Source organism: Odocoileus virginianus, chromosome 8 (assembly GCF_023699985.2).
Source record: "Odocoileus virginianus isolate 20LAN1187 ecotype Illinois chromosome 8, Ovbor_1.2, whole genome shotgun sequence".
NCBI lineage: Eukaryota > Metazoa > Chordata > Mammalia > Artiodactyla > Cervidae > Odocoileus > Odocoileus virginianus.
The window spans coordinates 50,417,635-50,431,545 of NC_069681.1; positions in this window are offsets into that span (position 1 = coordinate 50,417,635).

Here is a 13,911-nt window from a genome sequence, read left to right on the forward strand (position 1 = left end):
AACACATATACCAATCCATGCATACAAATAAACACTTGTAATCACACTATTTTCAACATGCCCAAATTATATCTATTTTTAAGATCCCAAAGAAAAAATCATTTTTATTTGGGTATTTTTTAAAAATTCCTGATTCTAGCTCTTAAGTCTGGGTTGCTATTTTCTCTTTTCTACATGGTCTACTGCAATAACTCTTTAAGTGCCTGTCTTCTTCACTTGTTTTATTTCCTATGAGTTTGCCTTTCATTTCACACTGTGCACGGCATATATTAGTCACACTTAAATGTGATGAACAAATATATCTAATTCTTTCAATGTAAGTGCATATTATAATAGAGGAAGAAAATATGTTATCCAATAACATTGATAAAAGTGAAAGTGAAGGGGCTCAGTCGTGTCCGACTCTTTGAGACCCCCTGGACTGTAGCCTACCAGGTTCCTCCATCCGTGGGATTCTCCAGGCAAGAATACTGGAGGGGGTTACCATTTCCTTCTCCAGGGGATCTTCCCAACCCAGGGATCTAACCCGGGTCTTCCACATTGGAAGCAGACGCTTTAACCTCTGAGCCAACATTGATAGATAACATAAATTAGAGTACATTCAGGATAGGCTAAGTCATTCAAAAACAGGTAAGTTATAATGAGAAATTTTTACAGGAACTTAATTTTTGAATTGCATTAAAAAAAGAAACTAGCTATTCAAGGACATATGTTCCAAGGAGAATGCTAAAGAGATTTAGGAAACTGTGATAGATGAAAGTATATGTAAAGCTCTGAATTTTAAGATGTTACATTCCCTTTGAAAATGTAAAGGTAAATTTGAGGATTTCAAAGTATTGAAATAATAGTATTTATAAAAATGAATCTACACAGCAGGCTCTCTAATATTTGCTGACAGTAAACATTCTGAAAGAGATGGGAATACCAGATCACATGACCTGTCTCTTGAGAAACCTATATGCAGGTCAGGAAGCAGCAGTTAGAACTGGACATGGAACAAAAGACTGGTTCAAATCGGGAAAGGAGTATGTCAAGGTTGTATATTGTCATCCTGCTTATTTAACTTATACGCAGAGTACATCATGAGAAATGATGAGCTGGATGAAGCACAAGCTGGAATCAACATTTCCAGGAGAAATATTAATAACCTCAGATATGCAGATGACACCACTCTTATGGCAGAAAGTGAAGAGCCTAAAGAACTAAAGAGCCTCTTGATGAAAGTGAAAGAGGAGAGTGAAAAAGTTGCCTTAGAACTCAACATTCAGAAAACTAAGATCATGGCATCTAGCCCCATCATTTCATGGCAAATTGGCGGGGAAACAGTGGAAACAGTGGCTGACTTTATTTTTCTGGGCTCCAAAATCACTGCAGGTGATGATTGCAGCCATGAAATGAAAAGACGCTTGCTCCTTGGAAGAAAAGTTACAACCAACCTAGATAGCATATTAAAAAGCAGAGACATTACTTTGCCAACAAAGGTCCTTCTAGTCAAAGCTATGGTTTTTCCAGTAGTCATGTATGGCTGTGAGAGATGGACTATAAAGAAAGCTGAGCACCAAAGAATTGATGCTTTTGAGCTGTGGTGTTGGAGAAGATTCTTGAGAGTCCCTTGGACTGCAAGGAGATCCAACCAGTCCATCCTAAAGGAGATCAGTACTGAACATTCACTGGAAGGACTGATGTTGAAGCTGAAACTCCAATACTGTGTCCACCTGATGTGAATGACTGACTCATTTGAAAAGACCCTGATATTGGGAAAGATTGAAGGCAGGAGGAGAAGGGGACAACAGAGGTTGAGATGACTGGATGGCATCACCAACTCAATGGACATGAGTTTGAGTAAACTCTGGAAGTTGGCGATGGACAAGGAGGCCCAGCATGCTGCAGTCCACGGAGTCACAAAGAGTTGGACATGACTGAGTGACTGGACTGAACTGAACTGAACAGACATTAGCAGGATTTACCATGAAGAAAACATTAAGTTAAAATATTTTACTCTTTTGTTGCAATTGCTATGTGTTTTGTTTTGTGTTTTGGTAAAGATTGTATTGTTGCTGAGTGTCATTTATACGAAAATATAACTCAGAACAATTAAAAAACTGCAGATAGGCAAAAGAAGACTTCTTAAAATTATTATTCTCTTAGATAATATTTAATCTCTCAGATAAAACACAATCAGCATGTTTTCTTCCTACTCTGGGTATTTTGCCTGGCATTTTTATACCCTTGTACAAACATGTAGAGGGATATTTGTAACTTGCACAGGTGGGAAATTACTAAGAAATTACTAGTACAGATGTATATGTATTTATATTCATATGTTTATGGTAAAAACAGCCAAATAATATAGCACAAATGACACAAGAGTCCAGAGGCAGAGGTGACACTAAATAGAGTTACTTGCTCAGTCATGTCTGACTCTTTGCAACCCTATGGACTAGCCCGTGGCTCCTCTGTCCAAGGGATTCTCCAGACCCATGGATTGAACCAGGGTCTCAGGCCTTGCAGGCAGTTTCTTTACCGTGTGAACCACCAGGCACGCCCTTGACACTAAGTAGATAAATACAGTTTACATTTTGAGAACTATATGGAACAACTTTAGTTTGTGACAGGATGTTGAAATGGTGAGGATTGCTGGAATTTTATTTAGACCTTGAATTAAAGATCAAGCCACAGTTTCTACCTGGGATTCTTGGTTATATGTATGAGAATAAAAGTCTAGGTATAGCACTTAATGGGTGCACACATTAGTCTTTTCTATAAGAAATATAATAATTAAAATATTTATAAATGTGATTTTTTTATAATGTTCTGATGCCAGATATTTATAGTAAAATAATTTAAGATAACACACTTGCATTTATGGACTTCATAAAATATTCATTAATACTCTTAAACTATACATTATTTCAAGTAATCTGCACAATAACCCTGCAAGTTTGAAATGGTATCTTCTATTAATAATACTACAGGTGAGGAAAATGATATTAAGGATGTTTTCAGTTGTTTTAGCTAATATAGAAAGTAATTCTAGGGATAATACAGATTTAAAGCTCTGAAGTCAAAAGTTTATTTGATTGTAGAACCTACAATCAAATATAATTATAAAGAATGTTGATAAAATGAAATTAAATACACATAGCATCCTATATAACATTAATATTTTATTTAATAGGCATTGTTAATCAAAGAGATAAATTTCATTGTATTGTTATAATATATATATATTTTTTTTTTTAGAACAGTAGTAGAGGAGAAAAGGAAAGTAATTTTTATTTTTAAAAATCACAACAAAGAGTAACATGAAAACTTACATTACCATATGTAAAATAGATAGCTAGTGGGAATTTTCCTTATGGCTCAGGAAACTCAAACAGGGGCTCTGTATCAACCTAGAGGAGAGGGGTGGGGAGGGAGATGGGAGGGAGCTTCAAAAGGGAGGGATACATGTATACTTATGGCTGATTCATGTTGAGGTTTGACCAAAGGCACCAAAATTCTGTAAAGCAATTTTCCTTCAATAAAAAATAAATTAATTTTAAAAAAGATAAGAAAAAAATAGATGAATGATACCAGGCAGCAAATATCAGGATTTATTTTTGTAGCCAGCCATACTAATTATACTGAAAGTCAACATTCTATGATTTTTTAAAAGTCCAGGACTTTGGTCTGATATTAGTATTGTAATTCTGCAATACTAGCATTTTTTTTCTGATTGGCATTTGCTTGGCATATCTTTTTCCATGCTCTTAATTTTAATCTTTTTGCTAATTTTAAAAAAGGTATTTTTCTTGTGAGTAGTAAATAGTTGGATTTTGTTTTTCTACCCATTTTACATTCTCTGGATTTTAGTGAGTGTTTTTTAATAAATATTTGATTAATCTCTGCCAAAAAATACAACAATCATACTTATAAATCACTTAACAAATACCAAAGCAATAGATACAATAGGACTTCCACTTATAATAATAGTGAAATAAGCGGTTCAGGAGATTAAAAACAACTGAAGAGAATTATGCAGCTGAACATCAGAAGAAAGTATTCTGATGTTTTTTGAAGCATAGTAACATAATGAATAATGCTAAAAATGATATGCCAGTGAGATCAGGAGAGACACAAGTATTTTTACTGTCATCCATTCTATTCTAAGTTGTGATAAGAAATCCAAGAACTTGAAATAGGCAAGTCAATAATGTCTGTAAGGACTAGAAAAAAAAATTATCCATGAATGATAGGTTTGTGTTCACAGAAAATATAAAAAATTATATAGACTACAGTTCAGTTCAGTTCAGTCAGTCGCTCAGTCGTGTCCGACTCTTCGCGACCCCATGAATCGTGGGACGCCAGGCCTCCCTGTCCATCACCAACTCCCGGAGTTTACTCAAACTCATGCCCACCGAGTCGGTGATGCCATCCAGCTATCTCATCCTCTGTTGTCCTCTTCTCCTCCTGCCCCCAATCCCTCCCAGCATCAGGGTCTTTTCCAATGAGTCAGCTCTTTGCATGAGGTGGCCAAAGTATTGGAGTTTCAGCTTCAGCATCAGTCCTTAAAATGAACACCCAGGACTGATCTCCTTTAGGATGGACTGGCTGGATCTCCTTACAGTCCAAGGGACGCTCAAGAGTCCTCTCCAACACCACAGTTCAAAAGCATCAATTTTTCGGTGCTCAGCTTTCTTCACAGTCCAACTCTCATATCTATACATGACCACTGGAAAAACCATAGCCTTGACCAGATGGACCTTTGTTGGCAAGGTACTGTCTCTGCTTTTTAATATGCTATCTGGGTTGGTCATAACTTTCCTTCCAAGAAGTAAGCATCTTTTAATTTCATGGCTGCAGTCACCATCTGCAGTGATTTTGGAGCCCCCCAAAATAAAGTCTGACACTGTTTCCACTGTCTCCCCATCTATTTCCCATGAGGAGAAGAGAAGTAACCTACAAAAACTGACACAAAACACAATCCTTATATACAAAGAGTAAAAATTGTGAAACCTTGTGGATGACATATTTGTCTATAGGGAAAAATATTAATAATGTTCAGGCAATTTTTTAAAAAAAGCATTTGAGCAAGTTTTATTGGATAAATGATTTAATCAGTGTCAGTACTAAAATGAGGAGATGGTCTAAAAAATTCCCCGAGATTTTTTTCCTGCTTTCTTGTTGGTGGTTTTTTTTTCTTTTTGAAGAAACCATGTTAGAAATTTTAACTGAGAAATTACACAGACGATAGCTAAGAAAATGTAGAAGACATTTTTCTATAATGCTAAAATGTTATTTGAAAGAAAGCTAAAAGAAGACTTAAATAAATGGTGATATATCTTATGTATGAATTATAAAAATGTGAATACTCTTTAAATTAATTTTTATATTGAATACAATTCCTGTCACAGATTTAAAAGGATTACTCATGAAAGGAAGTAAAAATTTCATATGAAAACTCATAGTATAAAAATAAAGGAAAGCAGCTGTGAAGGTAACTTTAAGCAATACATTATACCTGGTTATAGAAGATAACAGGATATATTACAAATAAATAGTAGTTAAGGCAAAGAAATATTGCTAGAATAAATCAATATACAAAGAGATTGAATAGATTATGAACATAGCTATGCACATGTAGGAAGTTTGTATTTAAAAGAATTGGCATTTCATACTAATGGAGAAATACAGAGCTATATGATGTTACTGGAACACATAGAAACACGTATGGTTAAAATATAAATTATTTTCTATTTCAAACCATATGCAAAACCAAATTGAAAATAAATCAACAATAAATCAAAGAGCTGCATACAAGAAACAAAACATTGTAATGTCAATATATAAGAGAATATTTTACCCCAAGAAAATTAAACCATTCAAAATTCATAGTCAAACAAAAATCTGCATAACTCAAAAACTAATATCATTATAGCAAAACTAAGACTTCCTGAATAATAAAATGCTTTGCATAAAGTAATACCTGCCCAGAGATACATAGTCATGTGAAATTTTAACATGTAGAAAATAAAATAATCTTTAGACATATATAATCTAATACATACATAATCTAATAGAATAGTCATAACATATGCAAAGGCATTTTTCAGAAGAAATCCTTTAAATACTGCATACATTTTAATTTTTTAATAAAATGCAGGAGCATATCATGGAAAAAACAATGCAATACATAGCCACTTTTGTCTAAAGAGAACTCACAGACTGCAATTTCTTAAGGAACTCAGCCAAAATGAGCTTTTCTGAAGATTTCTTTGTGAGACATGACTTCAAGAAGAGGAAACTTTTATCTATGTTCTGGTAGCTGATGATGTGAGAGACTGAGAGGTTAACACAACACTCTCTCGGGCTGATGTACTAAGATTTGCTGTGAACTGTTGATTGCAGCTATGAAATTAAAAGATGCTTACTCCTTGGAAGGAAAGTTATGACCAACCTAGATAGCATATTAAAAAGCAGAGACATTACTCTGCCCACAAAGGTCCATCTGGTCAAGGCTATGGTTTTTCCAGTGGTCATGTATGGATGTAAGAGTTGGACTATGAAGAAAGCTGAGCACCGAAAAATTGTTGCTTTTGAACTGTGGTGTTGGAGAAGACTCTCGAGAGTCCCTTGGACTGCAAGGAGATCCAACCAGTCCATCCTAAAGGAGATCAGTCCTGGGTGTTCATTTTAAGGACTGATGCTGAAGCTGAAACTCCAATACTTTGGCCACCTCATGTGGGAGGGATTGGGGGCAGGAGGAGAAGGGGACGACAGAGGATGAGATGGCTGAATGGCATCACTGACTCAATGAACATGAGTTTGAGTAAACTCCAGGGAGTTGGTGATGGACAGGGAGGCCTGGCGTGCTGCAGTTCATGGGGTCGCAAAGAGTCGGACATGACTGAGCGACTGAACTGAACTGAACTGAAATGATTGTTCTTTGTCTGTTAGCCCTGCTTCTTCTTTTAAGACAAATCATCCTATCAAATAAATTCAGTTTGTCATCTTAGGAGATCCCCTTCATTTGTAACCTGAGAAGTCAAGTGAGATCTTTGTATCTGTGTTATGTTTTTGTAACAGAGGCTTGTGAGAGATTGACATGGGGCTTTTATCAAGTAGGAACATATTCAATCTCTTTTCTCCCTTTAAAAAATTTCTTTTTCTTATTTTCTTTCTCCTTTTCCCACTCCTTTTCTCCCTCCCTCTCTCCCTCCCTCCCACCTTTCTTGCTCCTTTTTTTCTTTTGTTTCCTTCTTTCTTCTTTTCTCTCCCTCTCTTTTCTTCCATAACATGTTTTAGACTGGAGCACCTGAATTGAAATATAGTTCACCCCCACAGGAATGGGTTCCATTCTGAGAGTGCATTCAAAAGTCCAGCTTGTTCATAAATCCAACAAAATTAACCTAAGTACCCAACGAACACAATCAGCTATACAGTACTGAACTGTAATAGGTTTATAATACATTTCACATAAAAATAATATATAAAGAATACAAAACATTTTAAAAATCATCATGTTTAATCTTACAGTACAGTACCTTGAAAAGTACACTAGTACAGTATAATAGCTGGCATATGGGCGTGGCAGTGATGAGCAGGCAAGAAGAGTTACTGACCAAAGGAGGGAGAGGAGCTGGGAGATGATAGTACTGAAAGATCATCAGCCTTAGAAGATGGAGGGCAAACTGAAATTTCACTCACACCTGATGTTGATGAAACAAACACATTTGCTTCTTTGAAAGTTCACAACTTGAAGGTTAGTATGTAGGGAACTTACAGTATTGATTGTTGAAAAGTCTGGAATGATACATTTAGGTTTCCAAGATATTTCTAAGAGTTAAGGACATCTTTGATCAGAAGTGGAAAAAAGAGTCCTTACCCCGTTCATGGCATTTCTGATGTTTCTGTAAGCCTTTGACACTCATTCACTAATACAGAAGTATAGCCTAGAATAGATCTCAGCCGGCAACAGGGCTGTAAATACATGAACTTAGACTAATCAGGAGTCAATCCAGCCACCATATAAAAGTAGCAACGACCAAAAAAAGGAAACAAACAATAACAACAACAACAACAAAATTAAAACACTTTCAAAGCCAGGTCAGAGTTGTAATAATAATCCTTACTGCACCTAGAATTAAAATGTGCCAGTTACATATTTTATATTTGAAGCTATTTTAATAATAATATGATTTTAAAACTTTCAACTGTATAAAGATTATAAGAAATATTACTTTTGTAATAAAATAGACACAGGGATGGGAATTCCCTGATGGCTCAGCGGGTAAAGAATACACCTGCAATGCAGGAGACACAGGTTCAATCCCTGGGTCAGGAAGATTCCCTGAAGGAGGAAATGGAAACCCGCTCCAGTATTCTCACCTGAAAAATTCCATGGACAGAGAAATCTGTGTTACAGTCCACTGGGTCACAAAGAGTCGGGTGTTACTGAGAGGCTAAGCACAGGGCGCACTCTGACGGGCACACATATAGATGGGTATAGACATTCATTTATCAGACTCCATTGGTTACAACACACGTGACCTTAGGAATGTTAGATAAAATGGAATTATTAGGTAGATATAGGGTAGTTTATAGAACTGATGGAGAAATAGACAAGGGCATATATAGGATAACTCCTGTGATGTCAGGTAGGACCCCATGGTTTGTTATTTTTGAACAGATACCAGAAAATACACAAGCACACATACACACAAAACAACAAAAATACTTCAGTATGAGCTTCTTTCTGCCCATAGAATGCTTCATAAAAGATTCCACTGCCAGAAGAAATATTAGTCTGGTTTAAAGTAAAATCCCTTAACTATCACTGATTGAGTTCCATCAGAAACAGAATAACTGGAAGTGAGAGCTTTCCTCTAATGGGAATGTGAGGCGCTGTTGCCATACATGGGGCAGTATTTGCCCACAAGCAAAATCATCAAATATCTGCTGTCGCACTCATGAATTGCCACTAACTGTAGCATAGGCATATTCTTACTTCCACACATATAATTTCACAATATGTCCACTAAACATTATTTATTGTTATTTTAATATGTTATCTAAGCCAAGTAAGACATAAATAGAGAATAATTTTAGTGTTATAGACAAATAGGATTCATAAATGTGTAGAAAAATAATATACATAAATATAAACTAGATATAGTTGTGCAGAAAATACTTGAGTAAAGGAGTAATCATAATAGTTGAGATAGATATGAATGTTCTTAAGCATGTGGGAAAACAAATTATTTTAAAATTATGCTTGTTTTCCTAAATTTGTATTTCTTGCTTTCTTAAAATTATATGCCAATATTTAACGTGGTTGAAAATGTCAAATTATTCAGCTAAATTTAAAATATTATATCTGTACTTAGAAAAAACACAGTCAATTCATGCCTTTTCCATTTAATAGTTATATTCCCAATAGAATATTACTTAAAGTCTCTGAATTTTTCTCCTAAACAGTAAAAGAAAGATAATATAGCCTATCTACAATATTTTTTTAAAGTAGAAATGAAAGGTTCACAATGAAAGTGATTTCAATGCTTGAGAAATTATTAAATGGTATGTGTTAATGAAAATTTGAAGTAATAACCAAGACTGGAAGGTGAAATTTGAATTCATTTTAAGTTGATGTTAAGATAATCATAGTAGGAGTTGAGGGTGAGAATTATGATTATAATCCTTTTCACATTCAAATGAAAGCAGCATACGCCTTTCTTGAAAAATACTTAAATATATACACAAAAAAATCTCTTTATCATTATACAAGTTGAGTAAAATGCTTTGTACTATGGCTTGATAACTTGATTTAATTCTCTTTGATAGATAAAAGCTTACATTTTAAATATCATCAAATTAATTTAATATTTCAAACATCTGGCAAGCAGAAACAGCTCACATTTGTAGTGCACTGACAAAATGCAAGATACAGTTCTAGATATTTGAAAACAATAGAAAAAAGACAGAAAGGAAAACCTTGTCTTGGATATTTTAATTCAGGGGAAGAGAATCAGGCAGACATAATGAATAACAAATGTTAAAATAACAGATATAAAATTTATGTAGTTTCTAAATATAATATAAAATTGGAAGGGGTAAAAAGATTAGAAGTTCTGTGGTAAATGGTTGGGATTTTAAACACAGTAGTCATGATAGCAGTTAGGGGAATAAAAGGAGTTGACAGGACATGTTCTACTGACATTTAGATGAAAGATTTGGGTGGCACAGGTAACTGTAGTGCAATGCCTCTAAAATGAGAACTATCAGTGGTTTATAACAAGGACAGGAGTGTCAAAAAAAAGCAGGGAAGGGTCTTCTGATTCGAATGAAAAACACCCTCAGCTCATAGTGATATCTGGGGCCCCTATATATCTTAAACTAACCTTTTCATAGAGTCGAACTCTCCAGTTTACTTGGTGTGTTGGTGAGCAGTAAGAAGAACATGATGGAGAAGGCAGTAAGACATATACACAAGCAATCAGAATGCGGAGGAAAGGAAAGAATATCTTTATTTTAGTGAAAAGAACCTGAACACTCAGAAATGAAAGTAACTTGCCCAAGACTACTTGGTTAGTCAGTAGACTGAAACTTTAACACTTTTTCATCTCATTCGAGATGCTTCGTTTGTCATTGGAGATACAAAGTTAAACAGCACAGTCATTTTTTCTTTTTGTTATTGTTCTTCAAAACGTGGTTTGAAATCTAGTAACCATAAAATTGCTTCCATGATGGCTCAGTGGTAAAGAACCTGCCTGCTAATGCAGAAGATGCATGAGACACAGGTTCGATCCCTGGATTAGGAAGATCCCTTAGAGAAGGAAATGGCAACCTACTCCAGTATTCTTGCCTGGAGCATTCCATGGACAGGGGAGCCTGGCGGGCTACAGTCCAAGGGTTCACAAAAGAGTCAGACGTGACTTAGCAACTAAACAACAGCAACTACTACAAACTTGGGTGTGCATTTAATAATGGGGTGTGAGGGAGACAACCTTTTGCACCTGGCTAAGTAGATTTAAAAAGAAACAAGAGGGATAAAAAGAGATCAAAACTATAAGAAGGTTTAACATTCAAGAGCCAAAAGATGAATTTTACAAGAGAGGAGACACAATCCTCAGTAGTCATAGATTTATATTTTTATGTCAAGTATAAATGCAGACACAGGTAATGAACAAGAATAAATGTCACAGGAGTTGAGCCATTTTTCTAATACAAATAGATGAATTTTTGTTCACACTGAGAAATTAAACATACCAGATTTGAAAGTAAAAATTAAAGAAACATATAAACAGAAATCAACAACAAAAGATAACACTTGTGTTAAAGAGTTAGCAAGCTAATGTAGATTAATCAATAGTTCAGAAATCTAAGTAAAGGAGACATGAAAATATAGATTGAACCTTAAAGCTGATTGTGAACAAGGAAATATTGCCAAGCTGACTTGAGCATAACACAGGAAGAAACAGACATGGCCTTTGGCCACTGTCAACAGAGAATTAAATAGGAAATCCTCCCCCAGTAAAACTGGAACCAAGAGGCTAAATCCTCAGTTTAAGGATGATCAAGAGCTAAACATTCCCTACTCCCACAGACCCAGTAACCTACAACAGAAATTCTATTATTTAACAGTAAGCACAGGAGAAGTAAAATCAAAAATAATGCCGGAGAAGCTGAAATGACTAGCCTGGCCTCAATCAGGTGGTGGTCCAAATTCATAGTAAATAGGTAAATTCAAAATAATCTCAGATAGGGATTAAATTTTAAAATGGCATGATCTGTTAGTGGCTGAGGTGACAAGCAGGAAAGAAAGCAAATCATCTCTGGAAGCATGTATCATCAACATAAACCCAAACTCTATCTTTATGCCACTGTTACATCAGTGTCCCTGAGGGAAAGATTTTGGGCCTTCCTCTTTTGCCATCTTGCTGTCATCAGAGTTATTTGATTTTTATTGGTGTGTGGTTGTTCAGTGGCTAAGTTAAATGCAACTTATTGTGATCCCATGGACTGCAGCATGTCAGGCTCCTTTGTCTTCCATCATCTCCCAGAGTTTGCTCAAGTTCAAGTCCATTGAGTCAGTGATGCTATCTAACCATCTTATCGTCTGCTGCCCCTGCCTCCTTTTGCCTTCACTCTTTCACAGCATTTGGGTCTTTCCCATTGAGTCAGTTCTTCAATCAGGTGGCTGAAGCATTGGAGCTTGAGATCAGCATCAGTCTTAACAGTGGATATTCAGGGTTGATTTCCTTTAGGATTGACTGATGGCATCTCCTTGCAGTCCAAGGGACTCTCAAAAGAGTCCTCTTTAGTACCACAATTTGAAAGCATTAATTCTTCCATGCTCCACCTTCTTTATAGTCCAACTCTCACATAGCTCTGATCGTATGGACCTTTGTCAGCAAAGTCATGTCTCTGCTTTTTAATTCTCTGTCCAGGTTTGTCTGTGCTTTCCTTCCAAGGAACAAGTGTCTTTTAATTTCATAGCTGCAGTCACAAGGCTTTGTTTTTGCTGATTGTATAGAGCTTTTCCATCTTTAGCTGCAAAGAATATAACCAATCTGATTTCAGTACAGACCATTTGGTGATTTCCATCTGTAGCATCATCTCTTGTCTTTCTTGGAAAAGAATATTTGCAATGACCAGCATTTTCCTTGACAAAACTCTGTTAGCCTTTACCCTACTTCATTTTGTACTCCAAGGCCAAACTTGCAAGCTATTTTGGATATCTCTTGACTTCCTACTTTTGCATTCTAATCCTCTGTGATGAAAAGGACTTTTTTTTTTATGTTAGTTCTAGAAGGTGTTGTAAGTCTTCATAGAATTGGTTAATTTCAGCTTCTTTGACATCAGGCATCAGGTATGTGGTAAAAATATATTAGCTATTCTGTGTATTATTTCATTTTATGATTATTCCCTAAGAACCAGTCAGTATGCTTAACTTTGTGCAAAAATAATATGATTTATGCTCAACAGCTTTTCTTATGAAAGACTAAAATTTTGGTATATGCTAGGAATAGAATTAGTATACATGATCAGTCTTCAATAAAAACCTTGAGCATTCTGTCTCTAATAAACTTCCCTGGATATTATTTCCATTTTTCTTAGAGGTTGTTTGAATTTTTCATATTAATTTATATGAGCCTTTTATATAATTCATTCTTGGTTCATAAACTCAAGGAAGACATATGACAAGGTGAAATATGTTGATTTGTTGATTTCTAAGAACTTTTTATGCCCATAGGAGACAATAGGTCTCCCTTGTGTGTGTATGCTCAATCACTCAGCCATGTCTGACTCTTAGCCATTCCATAGACTGTAGGTAGGCTGCCAAGTTCCTCTGTCCATGGAATTTTCCATGCAAGAATATTGGAGCAAGTCTCCATTCATACTCCAGAGGATCTTCCTGACCCAGGGATCAAAACTGGGTCTCTTGTGTCTCCTGCATTGACACACAGGTTCTTTACCTCTGCACCACCTGCCTTAGTAACTACTAATCTCAATTTGGGAGGAAAATCTTAATAAAATGGTGTTTTTGCAAAGCCTTCAGATCCTTATTCAAGAATCAAAATAATTTCTACTGATAAGAAGTGGTTATGTAATGAAAATCAGAGATTGGAAAAGATCAGTACAACCACATAAATAACCATGAGGTAACCGTGAGAGGTTACCATGAAAAGGCACCTTTTAGATAAAAGAGTTACATTAGATCTGATTTTTTAACTTTATTTTTTATTGAAGGATAATTGCTTTACAGAATTTTGTTGTTTTCTGTCAAACTTCAACATGAATCAGCCATAGGTATACATGTATCCCCTCCCCTTTGATGCTCCCTCCCATCTCCGTCCCCATCCCACCCCTCTAGATTGATAAAGAGGCCCTGTTTGAGTTTCCTGAGCCATATAGCAAATTTCCTTTGGT